The 14750-nt window shown below is 42.5% G+C and overlaps 1 protein-coding gene across 4 annotated transcripts in view; it reads left to right on the plus strand.

Moving 5' to 3' along the window:
• The window catches only part of LOC126867966 (uncharacterized), a 78596-nt gene that overhangs the window by 34073 nt on the left and 29773 nt on the right, over positions 1 to 14750 (plus strand). The window lies entirely within an intron of this gene.

Here is a 14750-nt window from a genome sequence, read left to right on the forward strand (position 1 = left end):
CGAAATGTCTCGAAATCGTCGAAAAAAAATGTCGAACGATCCTGTCGTCGAATATAACGAATGTTCGTAATTATTGAGAACGAAAATCGACCGAACCCGATGGATGACACGATTGTCAGTTTCAGCGATTCGGGTTAAAAATATTGAAAAGGGGGAAGCTTCGTCGATATTTGGGTCAGTCGAGCGATTTGAACGCGTATATTGATACGATAATCGTATTTGGCGAATTTCCGTGGCGGTCGTTTAAAGGGAGAAGCGATAAGAGCGTTCGGGACAAATCGTAGAAATTTCAATCGGGCGTGAAGGGCGAGAAACGAACGCGTCCACGATAGAATAGCTTTAGGGCCCTGAACCGGAAGTCCACGTTGGACGTCCTGGTCATAAAACAGAGTTGTCGCTGCTGGCGTTGTAATATTTCATGTCTGGAAGAAAAAAGAAACTGGCGAGAAAAAGGGAATCTCACATAATGTAGAACATTGGAAAGCGCGTTATACTTGAACTCTGGGTCAACCATTGGTCTTGCTACCATCATCGACCTTTCGATTTCCTACAGCAATTCGAAATCCTTCGCCTTTGTGCCTCGTATTTCAAGAAGTATAGCGCTCTGGTAATCCTCTTTCTATTCCACCTGCAATCTACTTGGTTCGACTGCGATGCGGTTCATAATCAATCGACGGATAAAATGAAATCGAAGGACCAGCAACTATAGTGGATCAATTTTCCCGTAAAATTTTCAATTTCAATAACTCTATCTCACCTTTCGATTCTTTCCTTTAGAATTTCGTTCACACGGTTTCTTTTATTGTCGCGTCTGACGCGTAACGATCTGTATCTACTTCAACGATATTACGAGGCTGGTATTTGGAATGCGTTCAACGGTGTTACGCGTGCGCGATTAGAAAGGAAGGAGAATCGCGAATTACTCGATAAATTCGCTCAATCTTTCCGAAAATTAGTTAAATAGCAATGTGTTCTGAAGTAATCACGATATGCGAGAGTCGCCATTATTTATTTACCACACAATGGTAATATCGCCATTGATTTTGTTGGAAATAACGAATGGCCTACAAACGCAATCTATATGATCGTGCTCTTACATTCCTGGAAATTATACCACGAAATTGCGTACGTGCTGTTCGTGCGTCAATTAACACGGCGTTGGTACGAAATTACGTGTTTGGCGACTTTTACACACTCGGTAGAAGTCCCGCTCTTCTGCTAGTTCGGCTGATTTTCGGCAGCGTAACAATCGAGCACCGGCGCTTGCTTACTTTTTAATTTCTATTAACTACGTTCGAGTTTCTGCATCGATACTCAAGAGATGAGTGGCACACCGACATGGGAATTGAAGTTCACGAAGGGCAGAATTCAAAATTAAAAATCAAACTGTTTCGAGTTTAGATCCTCCAATTTATTAGGTTGACAATTTTCCTGGAATATTTGTCAAGCAATCCATCGACGATACATATCGTCGGGTGATTGAATTATTTTAAACGTTCGCTTAATTCAACGCGATTCGATCCATCGACCGAATATCAATTTTTTAGTAATATCCGCTATACTGACGCAGTATGATTTGTCGAGTGAGCCGCGGCAGCATCAAAGCCAAAAGCCTTCGTTTCTATAAATTCAATTCGCTTCACAAAATTTCAAATATGCGCTCCTCTTTCTGTGCTCGGTGCAGATTCACGGCACACCGGGCCACAGAGAGAATAATGGAAATGCTCCGGCGAATCTGGTTTGCAGCGGAGCATCCTATGAAACTGCGAAAAGGAATCCAAGAAACCAGTTTCGCGATACAGATTCATAATTTCGTAATGAAATACCATCAAGCCACCTAACTGCGCGTGTCATTCACCAATGCGCCAATGAATATACCTAGTTAGATCGAGCTTCAAGGCAGCTGACTGGAAATTAATGCCCCGGCAGCTCTTGTTACTCGACAGCGAGTATGCATGCTTGGTGCTTTGTTAGGTTCAAACGAATGATTTATCATTTGCATTCGATCCTCGATTTGCGTTGCAAATCCCGCGTTTTCATTACAACGGACGTCCGAATGCACAAAATGGACCTTCTCGTCAAAAGAAACGAAAGAAAACAAGTATGGATTACTTAACGCGAGTTACCACTTAATGCGAGTAAACCACTAGCCCCATACAATTTCCATTTGCACAAATTGCCGCGTCTAACGCAGTTAAAAGGGAACTAACTTTTCCATCTGGATAACTGTAACTCGTTTAAGTTCGCGCCTACGTTTATAAGCTGAACACAATTTATTTTTTCGAAAATGAATTCCGCGACGCGGGGCTTGGAGATGCTCGACTTCCTCGAATCGTAAATCATTTTTCAAACGTAACGTTGTTAAAGGAAACGTAATTCATTCGGCGTAATGAAATGCAGTTTCCAGAAACGAAGTAAAACAACGAAAAGTCGATAAAAGTCGATCGAATGCTGTTACTGGCACGCTTCCGCAGGTTTGGTCAACACATTCCGAGCATCTTGCAAGCACGAGCAAACTTGCTCGTACATCTTCGGACGGATTATCCGGATTACCGACTGGTGTACCAACTTTTTTTCGTCTTTACGGGCGAAACTTTATTGAGACGCACGTATATTTCGATAATGCTCGATTCCATTATTCCACGACCCTCCTGCATAGACGCCGGTTCTTCGTTCGATCCACGGCTCTTTATCGAGCGCTAAAGAGGGACATTCGTCTTCCATTTTTATGCTCCCCCTACCATAGATGTTGCCCTGCCCCGAGGGACGATTCCCACAACATCTCGGTAACTTCGATATTTTGCTGCGTACGTAGACCGTTTCCATGGAAAGTGAATGCATCTTCAAAAATATCTTCTCCGCGGATCAAGAAACTCGGAAACTTTACGACTATTTTATTTGTTCCCTCGAATTTGCGAAGCCATCGCGATTTATTACTGCTGTGAATATCGATTCGTGGTACGAAGGGTCAGTGTCACCTTCTTGCATGGTTATTTGGAAATAGCTTGATTCGAAATACAAAAATATCGAACTAGTGTCATGGATCCTCTTCTTTATCGAATATGCCTGATACTTACCCTGCAAGCAGTCGACCGAACGCGTCTAATGATCGTATTTGCGTGCAACGCATTAGTCGTGCATTAGTACGCTTGGCACGATCGCAAAACCCGTTTCGCTATAAATAAGCCCGGCTACTACCCAAAACACGACCATAATAACCGCGCGACATTACCATAATTCTGATAAGCGGACGGTGACACCTGCGATTCATGCGATTGTTTTCCCATTATTATTGGCAACAAAAAATCATCAGCGCCCATCGAAAAGAAATTCACGACTGAGACTTCGAAACGGTGGAAAATTCTTCCTACATCGTCTCCGTTAATGAAATTTTACTATTTTCTGGTTACTTCGTTTTCACGAAGACAAGAGTCGAAAGCGTGACACCTCTCCAATAGGCAGAAAATAAAATGATATGAAATATATCACGAGAGCGATTTCGCCAGTAACGTGACACGCTCGTCGCCGGAAAATTTACATCCGAATAAAAGCATGTATCGATCGTTGATGTTTATTTATCGGGATTGCCGACGTGGAATTCGTTTCAAGTAAATGGGAACGAAATCGCGGCCGCGCGCAACTCGCTCCACAGGTCGTTCGGCCCCGTTTTATTGTAACTGTTCGCCAAACTTGACTTTCTCTCGTATAAATTTCTCGGCTGTATAACTTTACGAGGAAACGATAGACGTTACGCTCGCGTGCTCCCCGCAAAATAGTTCGCGACCGCGTGCATGAAACGAGAAGCCCGTATTACCCACTCGTTCGGACTCTGCAAAATTTTCCACCGTCGAAACTTTCCTTTATGCCTGATATTATTTTCATCGAGCTAACTCGCGATTAGCTTGAATTAAAAGCAGCCAAAATATATATTACATTTTATATATTACATTTTAAGTTCGCGTATAATTCACGTATACGTACGTGGACGATTATTAATTTCTTTCGAACGATATCGTTCGATACGCTTCACGGTGCTCGCTTCTAATTTCGCAACGATGAACTAATCTTGCGCTAGATCGGTAAGGATTTACGTAATACCTAAAAAAGCAGACGTATGCGTTATGGAATTTTAATGCATCGCATCCCGGCCCATGAAGAGAGGAAGCGGCAACAGAACCGTAAAACGCAAATCTCTTTCTCTGTCCTGCTTCCTGCTCTTTTTTTTTTTTTATTCTCCTTTCCCTTCTATTTTTCCCTATTCGTACCGTTTCGCGGCAGTCGTAAAGCAGAGAACTCGTGCTCGACTATACGCACCGTTTCAACCGTTGGTTCGTAATATAAAAATCAGCGGTTTTATTTCTCGAATAGTTTCGACTTATCTACGATCAAAGCGTCGCGTTAGCGAATTTTCAACGATGCGTTTGTAATTGATCGCTTAATAAAGCCACGTTGCGTATTTTTAATGCATCTGACGCGTACAGTGATTCGCATGAAAATTAATGCCTTTCCTCTTCGCACTGTCTACTCCAATGTGTACGTACGTCTGTCTCTCCGTGTTGTGACTGCAATGAATAATTCTCGACTACTTGCATTCAACGCCCGTATTCATTGTTACGACTATAGTTAACATATCTACAGCGTGATATCGTACCACGGAAAAGGCGTATATAACCTGCCGTGTTATGTCGCAGAATTTCCAGAAAATATGCTTTTTAAATACGATTGACTGTACGACAGACAAATTCTAACGCGATGTTTACTACTTACTCGCTTGAATAAAATTTCTTCCTTTCGTATAAGGGAAGGGGACGAAGGAAGAAGGGAAACAGCAGAGAGATTTGGCGAATAGGCGACAGCTTATTCAACGAGAAATTGAAGCAGTAAAGCAAAAACAAAGGGGTAAACGACACGAAACCGCAGCTAAGGCCTCTTGCCTTCTTTATTTTATTTTTACTGTTCGCGTCGGGAACGCAACCCACTCGTCGGTATATTCAGAATTATTAAACGGCCGTAACGCGGTAAAGACACGTGCCATGAACGACTTTACTTTTGATCCCGAATTTCACGTTGATGGGGCAAAAGTGGCACTTGGGAATTTTTCTATCCCCACTCTTCCTTCTCTCCCTTTCTCTCTCTCTCTCTCTCTCACTCTCACTCTCTCTCTCTCTCAGTACAGAAGAGTTGTTTCGCAGAAGAAAGGGTGGAATAAACTCCGTGTTAACTGGGAAACACTTCCAACGTCGCTGCGAGCTATGTCTCGGGACAAGAAAGTCGACTGCTGCAGGCACACTCAGAGTCGAGCTGCACGAGAACTTTTCCCTTTTAAAAGCAGTTTAAGTTTCAAGCGTTTTCTCGGTGAAACGGAGAGTTTGTTCACATACTCGCTTTATACGCGTTACCCTTTCTGTCTTTTTCTTCCTGCTCTTTCTCTCATTTTCCTCTGCGATACGCAGCCCTCTTCTTTTTTTAGATGGCACGAGAATGTAGTTGGCTTTTCGTGTCCTTGCAGAACATTCCTGAACAACTCGGAGAGCTACATAATAGAACTTCGATCGTTCGACAATGAGCCCGTTGCGAAAGTGGCGGCTGCTATTTCGAAAGATGAAACGTGGGCGATCCTTTTTAGAAGCATACAGATGTATGCAGAAACGAAGCTCTTTTCTACTTACGCTCGATTTAAAGGACAACGCGTTCCTCCTCTTATCAAAAATAGCAATCGTAAAAGTAATACCGATTAACGAACCGAGCAATTTCACTGATTAAACGAGATCCATCGACGAGCGAGCGTATCTCATTCGATGGCTGGCAACCGCGTCTCCAGCGAGCGAGTTCGTCGCTGGAAATTTCGCTGGCAAATTCCGTGGATACCTGGGACAAAACCGTGTTCGTAAACTTACGTAAAGGGAGCGAAGAGAAAAGAGAAAAACCCGATGATTGGTAATAAGTTGCGAGAGTCGGCGCGCCTCGCGCGAAGGAGAGTCCAAAATTAACGTGAACGCGGGTCGATGGGAAGAGGAAACGGTAGAGAGATGGTCGAGGACAGGAAAAGCGGTGCAACCGCGAGAAAAGGATAGAACGCACGGTCCCTCTATATTTAGAACTCGCGCATACCAGGCATTGTCAACGATTTCAGGCATGAAGTCGAGCGTGTCGTGGTCCGAGAAGAGCTTGCGAGCGTTCGGCGCGCGTAAACGCGATTCCCGTAACAGCACGGCGCGACGTTGACCGACATTACCGAATTTAATCGCCGGTGTTTCCCGGAAGGCTAACGACGATGCACTGCCCTCGATAGGACATGGCGCATTGTCGCGCGGAAATTTCGTTTGGAAGTTTGTTCGCGCTTCGGGTATTTCGCGGGCGACTGTCAATTTCGCTGGCGAAATCGTGGCTCGAGCAATTTATCGTCGCCTCGGCGCCAGTTACAAAACCGATTACGTATTAAATAACATCGCACGCAACATAGAATTCGTAGGATGCTAACGTTACCCAAGTGATCTCTCCGAGAGCTCCGATGATTCGAGGTACGGCTGCTAAATACGTAAACACGCTCGCCTAAGTACTCGCAAACAACTATAGAGTCCATTAAATTTACGTCGAAGGTATTGTGCTTCCTTGGCGCTCCCAACCATCCTTCTTACCCCTTTCCAGAATACATTTATCTCTTCAAACATACCCTCCAATCTACCACCCTTTTCGTCTTTCGCTTCCTGGAAGACGAATTCATTACAGCAAAAGCATGCCCGATTGGGCGGAACAACGCTCAGTCGTTACGTAGTTACGTAGATAAATACGCGATGCTCCTGTTTCTTCGAAACACGAATGGAGACGAGAATGGACTCTGTTTGCGGGCTTAATTTTATTTCAAAACGCTCGGGATCTTCCATTTGAAATTCATCGAAATTTATGCAACGAAATACGAACGAAACTTCACGGTGCTCTGGACTCTGATGGAAAAAGTCTGAAGTACGAAGCGTTTACAATCGTATTCTCGTTGTCGTAAAAAGCACGCATTCTTCTTTCGCCACGCAAGAGTCAATGAATCGTTAGACTAATTGGAAAGCAACAAGAGCGTAGAATGCTCATTACAGCTACTGTCCGAAGTGCTGGCACTTGTGGACCACACAATTAATGTCTAGTCGCTAATGGTTTTATGGACGTGGAGAACTCACTGGGTTGCACGAAATCCCGGAGAATTTCCATTATAAATCGTCGGCTGTGGTGGCGTGGGCCGGGCAAAGTCAGCGAAAAAGATGGATGGTACGCGCCACGAAAGATGGTAGGTGGAGTTTCCACCGAGATTCGACCGGAACAGATCTAATGTTACGATCCTCGTACGCTCGATGGTTACTGGCTTCGCGCCCAGTTTTTCTTCCGGGGAACGTTCTCCCAGCTTGGAGCCTCTTTCATCTTTAGAGATCAACACCGTTTTCAAATCAACAGTTACGGGCTTTCGTTTCCTTACGAGTTACAGAATTAAACGATGCGGCACCGTTAACCAGCGTTAAAGACCATAATAACGCGTCTTGCGTAATCCGCTTTTCCACGGCAACAATTTAATATGCCAATATCCAAAGAGATTTCAGAGTTTCTAATAAAATAAGAAGTATTCGGGAGGCTGGTAGTGGGCGGTGAACGACGGTGCACAGCGATATGCTTCTGGCTGCTGAATTTTAATCGAAGAATAGAGAAAGGGATCTTAATTTTAGGAAATTTCCGAGAATAGAAGCCGCACCTTTCGTGGCAGTGCACCAGCCGGGAAACATCGGGACCGTAAATGCGGCATAAATTTCCCGGGCAAGCCGGTGCCTCGCAGGATCAGGAAAGAAGCCAATCTCCTGAAAAGCGTTAAATTATTAAACCGAATGGAAATGAATACGTTCGCCGTCAAGGGGAAATTTTAGACACGCGGTATTGTGCCTCTGTGCTTTTCCAGTCCGGAGAGTTAGAACTTTGTTAAACATTCGTTCGATTACTGCTTAAGTAATATTACGTTACAACTTCCGTGTACATCGAACAAACCCGGTATATTAGCCGGTTGTTTGAAATTCCTCGCGGCTACTTGTGACGTAGAGTCTCTTGGGATCCGTCGGCAAAGGTACAAAATATCTCCGAATCGCTAGGAAGGAAAATCTGCGTATTCAAGCGAGAAACATTTCGTACGCGTCAGGCCCAACGCTTTACTTAAAGTTGGAATATCAGAAGGGGAGCAGGTCGACGATAAATCTGCCTGGTCGCCGTTTCTCGTCTGTTTTCCTTGTATCGGGGGTTCGACCACAGATGCCGGATTTCCAAGACTTATTCCACCCATCAGTCGCTCTGATAGTTGTCACATTTATGATAAAAAAAAAAATCGACGTAAAAAACATCGATTGGATGTAACGGTTGGGAAACTCGGGACAAGGGAAAACCATTTGGAAATCCGGTAATCCTATAGCATCCTGTCTATATCGGTGCCACGGTAAAAGTCTAAATATTCGAATCGATTAAACGATCTCCGTACGTGGTCTTCGTTAAACTAACCATCAAGTATCCGATCAATCGTGCGAAATTTTTCAACCATTCGACGCAGTGCTGTCCGATAATGAAGATCGAAAGTTTCGTGGCGAGAACGTACTAAAACTGTCGGTCGAATTGACGGCCGATTAAGGTGGAAGAAGGAGCGTCCGGTCATGCGTATATCGAATTCCTTCGTACTCTTTTGAGAAGCCAGAAGGTAGTCGTAGATTGGTGAACAGGCATTCCTCGAAGGGAATGTCGTGGTTTATTTTAGTACGAAGGATGTGCTCGTTGTTCTCGACACGCTGGCTTCCAGGCGAATCGGAATTTTTGACCGAGTCTCATAGTGTCGCTTGTGGCTAGTGGGATTTTCGTCGTTAAGTTTTGATCGACATTCTTCGCCAAGTCTTTAGTTGTCTTCGAACGTTTCTTTAAACAGCGAAACATCGTATCAGCAAGTTCTAGAATTCCATGAATCGACGCGTGAACTAATTTCCATCATGCTATTGCTTCGTAATGCAAAAGTTGCGGAAGCTTCGGTTCACTGTAAGTTTCTTCGAGTGAATCAGCATAAAGAGACAAGCAAGAAATCTTCGAAACAGAAGCGCGAAACTTTCTACGCGCGACTTTCCGACATCCCACGAGAAGAATCAATCGTTACGCACCAGCTATTGTGTCTTGTTCACCGTCATTTTAAGAGGATAAACAATCTGGAAGTAGAGCTTGATGCACCTATGTGCCTCTGAAAGCTCGAACAAAAATTGAATCGATTTGGCGCATACGAGTATCGTACAACGAGATCCATCATTCCTCAGATTTCAGATCCTATCGATGAATCAATTTCTTCGGTTCACACGGCCTTATCGTCTCTTCAACCAGAACCATCTGTTTGAAAATTGAAAATTCCCGTTCGTGGGTATTCATCCTGATCGAGATGTCCAGCTGGAATTTAAATTCAGTGAAATATCTGAGGGCGATAATCGAGACGAATAATTAATAATCACGAAGAAAGGGATTGTCCGAAAGAAAATTAATTTTGCCTTTCCCGCGTAGCTTGCGTGGAATAAAATTTCAGACAGCGAGAAACATAAATCAGACGGCGTTGGCCGGGTTTAACGAAGGGTCAAGCCGTAGATCCCGTTCTCTCGTCTTTGCCGTTGGCTTCGCGCCCCGATCGTTTCTCGTATTTTACAACTGACCATAGATAAAACTCTATAATTCATTGGTAAACAGGAAAGTTTTTGTTTACGGTTACTGCACGATGGACTTTACGGCTGACACGTCCGGAATCGCGAATATTGTTCGTGCGACTTCGATTTATCGTCCCGGAAACTATCCTGCTGGGGCGAACCAATCAGTTTAACGACAAATCGGCCAGACTCTAAATAAATAAATAAGTTTCGGCGTAAAATTCAATCGATAGAAACAGATACGATACTGCAAATTTCACGGCGATATAATCCGCTTACAACGAATACGATTTTCCAAACAAAAACAATGATCTACATGAAAATAACGAGAAGAGTAGGTGTCTCGTAATTTTTTTGGAGGATCTCACAATTAATTTAGGATAATTTCATATTACAGAGTACGCTAAATTTTTCACGATGCTTTATCGCATTCTATAAATATTATTCTACATACAGAAAGTTGTGTTCTTATAGAAATACGAATAGTTGCATTGATCGCGCACCAAACACGATTTTGTGTCTGCGATTCGGTCGAGTGAGACAAGTGCTCCGTGCAGCGCCCACCCTTTTTATAGGAACAATTCCGTGGCTGCACGTTGCATGGGAGCGAAGAAAATGGAATTCCTCATTCTACGCGTCGAAGTTATCTATGAATATACGTATGTAGTAGATGTACATGTGATCGCAATAGTATCTGAATGCAGAATGCATGAAAAATTTCGATCGGATGAAAAACCTTTGATAATAAAAATTCTAATTGTTTTTAAGATCTGTTGTAGCGAATATATTTAATGGTACTCCTTAATGATTTATTATGTTTGGATTTGCTCTATCAAGTAGGGAAGTACGAAGAGGAACAAATAGAGTAAAAAGAATGTTACTATGTACGTTTATGTTTATTATGTGTGTATTAATCTATGTTTCGACGAAAATAGAATGTATTATTGAGATACGTATAATTTTACTAGACTAGATTGGCCGCGTAGTACTGACACACGTATGTGAATATGAGTGTGTGGAAGTAAGCGTGTGCGCGGCATTTGGAAAAACAGACGAATGCAACTGTTCTGTCTGGTATGGAAGATGGTGAGACAAAGAAAGTGCTGAGATGCGTGCAAATGTATATCGACGAAGATCCTGGAAATCGTTTATTAAATAAATCTAAAACTATTTTAATATGAATTCTAAGTGTAACCTTAGTGTTCCTTTACTTTTATTTCGGCAATTAAGATCCACAATTCTCAACATATATAGAAATTGATACGTAAAAAATTAGGAAAATAACGAACGTGGGAAACTATATGTAAAGCTTGCGCGCTGATTTTTCAACGGAAAGGCAATTTTCGCTGCTCGCGAATGATGCGGCGTGTAGACAATTCCTCGGAAGTTAGTCGATAATTCTATCTTGCCACGCGGCATAAATCTATGCTAGTTTCCCGTGCAAGTTAGCGAAGTTTCCAATTTGTATTGTATAACGTTCCTGCGTAGCGGAGCAACAAGTTTTAATCGCCATCTAACACGTCCTCGCGCGAACTGCGAGCTTCGTAACATCGAAATTTCACGGACGTGGATCGCGAAACGAAGAACGTGGAAAGCGAAGAATCGTGAAACACTCCTCGGCGAAGGCTAGTTGGATATGAATTTCTGAAAGTGATATATCCCATTCCTTTGGAGAATCACGTAGAAGGATTCTTCGCAGTCGGGGGCCAAGAAGAGAGATTCTATATTCGAGAAACTTTTTCGATTTATCATCGAGTGCTTGCCGTGCCGCTCGTATTGCCAGGGAAACGTCTCGGGTACACGGTAACTTCGGCAAGCAAATAGATTCCTCGACGTGGAAGGATTAAAAGTTCGACGAATAACGTTGCCCTTCTGTTCGATGACGATTGCTAGGCTTTTACCGAAACATCCAAGAACACACGCTCGACAAATAATTTTCTAGCAGTGAAAAATGCCTGATGATGTTGGCGCAAATTCCGCGAGCGAAAGTTTGTCAACACTTCGCGAATGCAAAATCTTCTAACACTTAGACCGGGTTGGTAAAATCTGCCATAACTGTTGCAACGTAATATATTTGTAGATCGGAGTTTCAAAGTCTGCCCTTTTCGTTGGTTCATTGATCAGATCTGTCATAAATATACGAGAATCGGTAATTATGCGTCCGTGTATTATAATAATTTCCATTTTGCAAATATTTGCCTGATACATTTCGCGTTTTCGTACTGTTTTAATTAGCTCCACGCGGTTCGAAATATTAATGGCCCAATTGTTACATGAAGCAACGCAATATCCGGCACCTATTCATTTAATTATTTGTAATTCATTCAATGGCGAATTTACGTCATTGTGTTATAAGTTGTTTCTTTTTTTATACGAATCCAACTATCGAAGAACAAAGCTTCAGTTATATAACTAGGTTAATTTATGCGCAAGTAAATACTATTTATCAATGTAATTACGACCAGGTATGATTTAAATTAGACTCTATTGTTCGTCAGACAGTCCTATCGATCTTTTTGTCTTTTAAAGCATTCGCGCTTTAAACTCGGCTCGACGAAACTTTGAATATTAAACAACAAGAGGGGTATAAACGCAAAAAGACAAATCATAGCAAACCCATTAATGTACAAAAATGGCTTTCAGTAATCTTCCAAAGGACTCGCTCTTTCTCTTGAAAATTATTCAACAGCTCGCGGGACGTTGTCCTGTTTCGATCCAACAAACGCTCTTTGGCAGCTACATATAAGGAGGATTCATACTCGTGTTAATCCTGCAGGGATTCGCACGTTGTAGAGTTTAGCTGATTAACTGCTAACTTTTCCTTTCTTTTTGGTAACAGGATTTATTTCACAGAGAGTACAGAAGCGAACGGTAGAAATTGAACTTCGACCTCGGACCACGGTCCGTTCGACATTACATTAAAACGTTCTCCGCTTGTTCCGTTAATTGCGTCCCGGGGCGTCGTCAATTAATAGAATGAAACGAAGCGGGACCACGTGCATGCCCAGCTGCGAGAAAATGAATTGGTGGCAAATTAAATGATACAAAAGGGAAAAGAAGCAGGCACAAGCGAGCTAGACAGTTGCGCAAAGCGGTATCCCGTGGGAAATTATAAATAGAAGGTATAATACTGAGACCAGCGCGCAGTCTGACATTGCGGTACCTAATACAAATAGTTAAACCAGCCGACCAATTTATTTGAATTATCATGCAGCTTTTACGAACCGCTACATCGTATCTATAATTGTCTGTCGTTATCGGACCTGACTCTCGATATCTAAATTTCGAAAGTTACATGAAGTTCGATAGAAAACCAACGACTTCTCCAACTATTAGGTTTCTCGTGTTACGATAAGGAGAGATCAACTATTAAAACGCGGAAACGCCGTTGGCGAAACGAGGAGCGGAACGTACTGCGAAGAAAACAATTACTGGCTGGCTATGGAAAAGGTGTAGACTATGTAGGAACGAGTACGAAATCGAGGCGGATCCTATCTCGACGAAAGAAAGATGAGATTCTTAAAGGAAAAAGGAATAAAACCGTAAACAACGTGGTAAAATCTTGCGGTACATGAAAGAAGGAGGATAGCGCTCAGCCGTTCTTTCTCCTGGTACAGCGATGGAAGACGAAACGTGCTTTTAAACTGAGGCACTGAACAGGGCAAAAAGAAAAGAAACATCGGTACGAAAAGGGTGTGAAAAGGGAAAACGGGACACGTTCTACACGCGCAAGGATCAGATTTACGTGGCCAACAGGAGAAGATATACACTTTTGGCGCGACTTTTGCAGCAAGAAATCAGTCACAGAAACGCTTTGCCCGAAGAATTTCTCGAGATTCTCTAAAAAGCCCTATGACGGTGTCGCGTTTCAAATTTCAAGATAAACCGGTCGAAGCGCGAGCTGATAAGTGGCGTCGTCGGTTAAAGAGGAAAACGTGAATCAGTCGAGGGGTACTTCACCGTTGAAACCGCTGCAGACACTCTAACATTTTCCTTGATCTCTTTGCCTCGAGCACGCTCCAAAATTCTTAACTACATACTTTAAAGAAATTAAACACCTTTTAATCGAAGCTGCAAATCCGTCGAATCTGTCCAACATAAAATAGTTGTAGTTACGTTGCCGTTAAATTTAGAACTCTTTGTTGATATATATTGCAGGACTTCGAATCGAGAGAGAAGAATCTTTCAAGAGCATGGAATGTTCAACGTTGAATATTCCGTGACAGTGACAGAGACAAAGACTTCTGAAACAGCGGCGATCTTTTCGAGCGACGCGACGTACGAAAGTTCTGTTTTCACATTTCTGCATATCGATGCTGTCAAAGAACAACATACATCCAATATTACGTTCCATAATGGACAAACGTACACTGAGCAAATTCCAACGGGCCCGAGCTATACATTTTTCCTTGAAGTACAAAAATAAACAAAGAAACGTCTGGTTTCGCTAGTATCTCGTGCGCTAATATTTGTTAATGAAATTTGCGAGTTCCATAGAACAGGCAGCAAGATTACGTAATAGACGTGGCGACGATTCTACGACATTTTGCGTGAAAGGAGTACGTCCATAAATGATGCAAATTAACGGACTGTCCGCGAAAGAGAATGACATGGGTGTGGTTGATTAAATTGTACTAGACACGGACGTAGGAAAGTAATTCTTATTCTTTGCTGCGGAGGATTTTTATCATTTTACACTCCATTATCGTACTAAAATTATTTATAAAAGAATATACGGAGTTTATAAGAGTAGACAATGGAGAAGTAAATACGTTAAAACTAAGAATAAACAAATTACAAATCTACAGCACGAAATTCCTTAAATTAAGAACTTGTAATGTCATAAATCTCGAAACAATATTCCTGTGAAACGGATCCTTTTGTGAATTATTGTGCTTGTCGTATGCACTCGCTGCTTAACGAGAAAATGGGAAAACTCGTACCATTTGAAATCCATATGCTTGGAACGTTTACACAATAGCTTCCGGTAAGGGAAAGATATTTCAAAAATTTTTATGAAAATCTTTCATACCTCGCTATAAAACATCGAGACTAAAGAACGTG

The sequence above is a fragment of the Bombus huntii genome, chromosome 7 (genome assembly GCF_024542735.1).
Source record: "Bombus huntii isolate Logan2020A chromosome 7, iyBomHunt1.1, whole genome shotgun sequence".
NCBI classification, from domain to species: Eukaryota; Metazoa; Arthropoda; class Insecta; order Hymenoptera; family Apidae; genus Bombus; species Bombus huntii.